The following is a 7,377-nucleotide window of genomic DNA, read 5'->3' on the forward strand; positions in this document are numbered from 1 at the left end:
AGAGAGAGAGAGAGAGAGAGAGAGAGAGAGAGAGAGAGAAAGAGAGAGTCAGACAGACAGAGTCGGAGGCAGACAGACACGGATAAACTTAGTTAAAATCATTATTTTAAAACCCAACAAAGTCCCATCTGGAATATATCATACATACCCGTTAGCACTCAAAAGTTCCAGAAAGGCTAATACAAACAACACACTCCCCATCTTCAAATCACAACATGGATTCAGACCGGTATACCTAACTACTACAAGACAGACGGACTTCGGACATTGGATTACATGACACTTTTAATAATAAACCTCCCACAAACCCACCTTTCCTTTTACTATCGATATCAGTCAAGTTTTCTATTTTATTTCTCTTTAAACAGAGTACTTAAGGTCACACTATGTAACAGCACAAAACAAGGGCTCGTAAACTACCTATCAAGTAGTCCAGATTACCTACTGTATAAAACAATGTTTCCAGAACTTGCAAGATATATATAAGTAGGAGCTGTTTGTTCCAAGCTACACATAAAAGTATAAAATGATGCTTTATTTGTTCATACAACAATAACAAAATACATAAATATATGCATACATGTATATATGTTTGTGTTCGCGAGCTCTTTTTCTCTCTGTCTTGCTTCAGTCGGTCCATGGTTGCGTTTTTAACAAGAAATATGAGAAATATTTTCTATATAAAATATGAAAATTTGCAAGCCACATCAAATATGCACATGGAACCGTTTGTACATGCTCTCCCAGTCACTTATATGCGTGCATAGTCTGCTCCTTGTTTGTTATTCAAATTTCAGCTCGTTGTCTGAATATTCATCAGAAAAACTTTTCACTATACTGTTTGTTCACTTAGCGTACTGTTTGTATATGCTTTGCTAGCGCTAAATGCGTACGTAGTCTACTAGTGGTTTGTTGTTCAAATATCAACGCGTTGAGCCAATGGGCTCCCAGTGACTTATACTTAGCTCGTTGACCAAATTTCAGCTCGTTATGTGAGTTTAATTTTCTTCGGAAAAACTGTTCGTTATTCAGTTTGTTTCTTTAGAAAACCGTTTGTATATGGATACTTCCACTGTACTAAACCCCAGACGCAGCGACACAATTACTCCAAACATACACAAATGACCGAAAAACCTGTCTCGATAAGAACAGCCATAAATTAACACCTGCCAAATCTACAGTCTCCCTCCTGACCAGGATAACTACAGAACATTGAAAGCAACGAACACTCATACTCAACAACATAGACATACCAGACAGTGATATTATTTCATTCTTTGTTTCGGTTTATAAATGTTTTTAGGCTTCAGTTCAAACTATGAGTATTAGAAAGATAATCATTTATTCGGTCAGGGAGTTGAGTAGGTGTAGAACCGTTGCTGTAAGTGATTCTCAGTTGGTTTTCTTTAATACGTGACGTAAATAAAATAAGACGGTGGTGCTGGAGACATAGGAAGGCTAACAATTAGAATTATATATATTGGGTATAAACACACACACACACACACACACACACACACACACACACACACACACATATATATATATACGCAGATACACACGAAGGGGTCCCACATTCACTCTCACGGTATTGGTCAACCTGGAACTATACTAGAATACACTTGCCCAAGGTGTCTCGCAGTGAGACTCAACCCGAAACAACACGTTTTTTTTCTTTATATATGAATCCATAAATATTATCTAAATAACCATCTTTATCAGTCCTTCTCAAATTGAGCAGAATCGATCTATGGGGGCGATGAAAAATTATATAGTGGTATTGGGAGCAAGAGGTTGGTGGGAGGTGATAGCTGGTCTAAATTTTCAAAAATATTTCCAACTTTTACTGTGTGTAAACCATTTGGTATAATATTGCTATCAAATTTTAGCACAATTTCGGGGGAGGGAGTAATTCGATTACATTGATCTAAGTGCTCAACTGGAACTTCATTTTATCGACCTCCTCCGAAAAGATGAAAGGCAAAGTCGACTTCAGCGGAATTTGAGCTCAAAACGAAAAAGATGACGAAATGCCGCTAATCATTTTGTCCGGCGAGCTAACGATTCTATCAGCCTGCTGCCTTCATTTGGTAAAATATTAGTGAGTGAAATAAGGCGACGATCTGGCAGAATTGCTGCCGCACTAGATTAAATGCTTAGCGGTATTCTTCCGGTTTTTTACGTTCTGAGTTAAAATTCTGCTGAGTCAACTTCGTCTATCGGGGGTCGATAAATAAGATAAGTACTAGTTAATTACTGGAGTCGATCCAATCGACTTTCCCGTCCCCTTAAAGTTGATAGCTTTGTGGTTAAAATAAGAAAGAAAGATTATTAGCGTTAGAAATGTTTTGACAATGTACATTATTTTGATGAAATATTTGTAAGTAGTACTTTGATGGCGATCAACCTATGGGCAACTAAATTTCGTGGGGGGTATCCCTTTAGAAGTAATATGGGTATCACTTCCCTTGATCCACATATTTTACGTATTAATAAGGCGGCATCTATATTCTTTCACCTTCTAATATGCATATCTGTCATAGTTCTCTTCCGCCACCACTGTCTTCTAACGAAGCGATTTCATGTTGAAACTCACATGTAACGGCCCTATGACTTGAGCCAAATAAAATAATTATGCCCAACGATATATATATTGCATACTTTCCTTCCGTTCGTTATTACAGTCGAATCTAAGCTTCCAGACGCTCCTTGTCAGTTGAGTACTGTAAAAGAACAGAAAATACAATACTGCATAAGGGAAATGGAACCTCTACATGAAGCGACGAATTGAGTAGACAGAAAGAGCGTTCAAAATGATTAAATAAGAAGCATTCCTCTTCGACAAAGATATTTCCAACGTATCTACAGAAACATATTCGTTTCCATAACTAACAGAAATCCCTGCAGACCAAAGGCACTGAAGGATTTGAAATGAATTTAATTCAACAACCATATAAACAATTTTCAGAATGAGCTAAAGGCTTAGTTAACACTTTTTACAAATTCGCATAAGCAGAAAAGGTGTAAGCAAATACGACGAAATATTTTGCAGGACCTTGATAGAAATACACGCAAGCTTTTACTGGAGAATATTACTAACTCAAATACATATAATGCAAGAGATGACGGAAATTGGACTAAGCGCCAAAATTCATGTAAACTGTAGCTAAACACTTAAGGATCTCGAGGAGAATTTTAGAAGGAATCCAAAATGTAGACTAATAACCCCATAGAAAATGAAGTAGGCATAATTAAAAAAACACACTAGATACCATAATTACAAAAATTAGGCTAGTTACAAAATTAACGCAATAGAATTTCATCAGTGACACTGTCAAGCAGTTTAACAGTGTCGAAGACGAAATCAAATAGATTCGTTCAGATTAAAATGGGGGAGTTCTACCAATATATTTCTTGAAATTTTCTCGGGCAAGAATTTGTTAACCTTGCACAACCATCAGCGACACCGACAACAATATCAGAATAAACGAAAAGAATCAATGTTATTTTACAGTAATTTGGAGTGGGGTTTAAGAAATATGGAAATAAATGTTTTGGTGAAGCTATGAGAAGTTATGGTGGCACAAAATGACGGACCTTGTCAAGATATTTATACTCCAGCATGGCCGCAGTCAGATGACTGAAACAAGTAAAAGAGTAAAAGAGTAAATACACAGAGAATAAAGCAAAAGTTAGGAATGATTATATAGAGATGACAGACTCGCCTTTCCTTACGGTGAATTCACCATACCTTGTTATGACGTGTTTATGTCCAGTTTTTATTCACGGAGAGAATCACTCAATAAGATGGGAAAGCTTAGAAAAGCGATAATTAGTATATTCAGACAGTTTAATCTAAAAAATTACAATAAACAAATAAGATGAAAAAAAGAAATTTTTTAGACATAACATGAAACCTGAGCACATGTAAATAGTGCTCATTGCGTAAGCTGAATGAAGAAACTATATACTATAATAAAGGCTATTATAATTGTTCTCCTACAATTATTAAAAATATCACAAACAATATCAATAGACGCATTTTCAACATATCATCAAACAAAGATATTTTTAATAAAGTGGGCCCCATTCTTTACTGGAACATTAAAGAAAATCAATTTTAACGACAAGATAAAATAAACAAAGAAAGAGGAAAATAACATGATTTCACAGCCTCGTCAGAATAGATGTGTCACCAATTATAGAAAACCTCATTTCTTAGACATACCATAAAATATTCGATAGAAATCCTGTTGTTTAAGTAACATGTGGTTTCAAATCTTCGATTACAATCCTTTCTGTACCCATAACTACCCCTTGGTCATCTTTTTCCCCACAACATGTTACCAAGGTATAACTCAGTCGTATATCCTTACTCCTATTTATTAATCAATTGTATATCACAAAGCAAGAATTTATTGAATCATGCTATTAACTGTTTATTCGACTAAATATTTATTAATCTATTTACTTACTTATTTAACAGTTTATTTATCAATTTAGGTTGTTTTTTTTTTAATTCAATCATTTGTTTCATTAGTTATTTAATCAATATACATTTTATAACATTTTTTAAACATCTACCAATGCAGTGTCACAAATAATCTCCACAGTTAATACGAGACTTCTTCACGATCCGAGTTCAAAAGCTGCCGAGGTTGACTTTGCTTTTCAGTATTTTGGAGTCGATAAAATAAGTATCAGTTCAGTAGAGGCATGATGTAATTGTCGTAGCTCCTTTAAAGTTGCTGGCCTTATTCCAAAATTTGAAAGCATTATATCTTAAATTTTTCTTTACTCCGAACTAATGTATTTATTTTCCTGTCAAATACATTTATTTTACTAATTACTTTCAGTTATCTCCCTTTAAAACATAATCTGACAATTATTACTCCTAAGCCAATGTTTGTAATGTGTTTGTTTCTCTTTCTGTTCCTGGACCACACAAAATTTTGCGCGTTAACAAGGCGAGCACTCGTTTAACCAATGAGATTTGTAAGTGCTTGTTAACTTCATGTATAGACATCTATTGTTTTGTTGTGTCATAAATTCCGCCTAACGAAGCGTACTTACACGCAGAAACACACGAGTAACGTTATTATGCCTTAAACCAAATAAAAAAAAAAGATGAAAACAAAAAGGAAGATAACAGGAAAGAAAAGAAATGAAATATGATTTTTAAACAATGAACTATTTTCTCTCTTTTTAAGAGACTTCGTAGAATGTTGAATTTAGCTTGATTAATTTGTGTCTCGATTTATACCGTGCCGACGATTTCACAGGACGATGAAATAGAACTATACACAGCTACCAACGACTAAAAACTTTAGGGTCTTTATTTCATTTGATGTAAGAGGGAAAAAATAAAATGTAAAAATTAAATATGCATTTTCTTCAACTTGAACTACTTTAATTTGGAAGAGATCCTCTCCCTTTTAATGATAACTCACCAGACACAAACCGCATGTTCGAAATACTCTGGTTACTTTTCTAAGATTATCCACGGGCAATGGCCGCGGTAAGATGAACATAAAGAATGTCTATTCTGACTCATCTGGATAGATAGTACAATATAAAATGACTGCCAGAAATCTTTATCTGCACCCGTGAAGAATATACTGAATTGGGCTTGCAAAATTTGTTCGTTGTAAAAACATTAACTCTAATTACACAAAGAACTTTTGTGCCTGGCAAAATTACCCAGGAAGCATTTTGCTTAAATATAAGAAATTCCTTTCTTTCTATTTTCACTAATGCCAAACAGTTAACAAATTAGGATAAATGAAATATGTTTTTTAAACAATGAACTATTTTCTTTCTATTTAAGAAACTTCGTAGAATGTTGAATTTAGGTTAGATAATTTGTGTCTCGAGTTATGTCCTGCCGACGCTTCCAAAGGAGGATGAACTAGTACTATACACGACTACCAACAACTAAAAGCTTTAGGAATTTTATTTCGTTTTATGTAAGAGAAAAAAAAGCATTAAAAATTAAATATGCATGTTCTTCAACTTATCTTAGTATAACGTAGAAGAGATTCACTTCCTGTTAATGGTAAGTCACCAGAAGCAAACCACGTGTTCAAATAATATCATACGCGCGCGCGCGCGAGGGAACGAGTGGGGCTGAAAAGTTCCTGTCTTTAAGGATTTCGCGAAAGGCTTGGCTAAAGGGCCAACTTCCGAGTTCTTTTACAGGGCTTACGAAAACTGAAGGACCACTGCAATAAGTGTGTGAATCTGAGAGAAAATATGCTGAATAGAATCATAATTAACAGATCCTCCTTTATTTTCTTTTACACAAAGCCAGGAACTTTTCAGCGCCCCCTCGTGTGTATCAGTGCTCGGCAGCCTTTTTTCACTTGCGATACACATATTCTTTACAAAATTCGGCGGCACACCTGAACTAAAAATATAATTAAAAGTATACGGAGAGACATTATATTCAGGTTATACTGCGGCACACCTAGCATCGTCTTGTGACATACCAGTGCATACCGGTTGCGGAGCACTTGCGCGCGCGCGTGTGTGTGTGTGTGTGTGTGTGTGTGTGTGTGTGTGTGTCCTTTTCTTTCAAATTTATAGCTAAGACGAACTAAAAAACCCTACAAGGTTCTAGATCTAATCACTAAGCACCCGACATACGCACACTTTTATATTCTGTACAATTCAATCTCATATCATCAGTAAAACTATCCATTTATGTTACATAGTTATATCTGACAGCCGTTGCCCGTGTACGGGCTTAATGAAGCAAACTCCAAAGTGGTTCAAAGTTATAGGAGTGACTGTGTGGTAAGAAGTTTGCTTCCCAAACACAATTCCTGGTTCAGTTCCACTGCGCGATGCCTTGTGCAAGTGTCTTCTACTATAGCCTCGAGCCTACCAAAACCTTGTGACTGGATTAGGTGGGCAGAAACTGAAAAGAAGCCTGTCGTATATATACATACATACATACATACATACATTTTGTTGTTGTTGTTGGCACTCCGTCGCTTACGACGTCGAGGGTTCCAGTTGATCCGATCAACGGAACAGCCTGCTAGTGAAATTAACGTGCAAGTGGCTGAGCACTCCACAGACACGTGTACCCTTAACGTAGTTCTCGGGGATATTCAGCGTGACACAGTGTGACAAGGCTGACCCTTTGAATTACAGGCATAACAAAAACAGGAAGTAAGAGTGAGAGAAAGTTGTGGTGGAAGAGTACAGCAGGGTTAGCCACCATCCCCTGCCGGAGCCTCGTGGAGCTTTATGTGTTTTCGCTCAATAAACACTCACAACGCCCGGTCTGGGAATCGAAACCGCGATCCTATGACCGCGAGTTCGCTGCCCTAACCACTGGGCCATTGCGCCTCCATACATACATACATACAT

Source organism: Octopus bimaculoides, chromosome 4, assembly GCF_001194135.2.
Source record: "Octopus bimaculoides isolate UCB-OBI-ISO-001 chromosome 4, ASM119413v2, whole genome shotgun sequence".
Taxonomy (NCBI): Eukaryota; Metazoa; Mollusca; class Cephalopoda; order Octopoda; family Octopodidae; genus Octopus; species Octopus bimaculoides.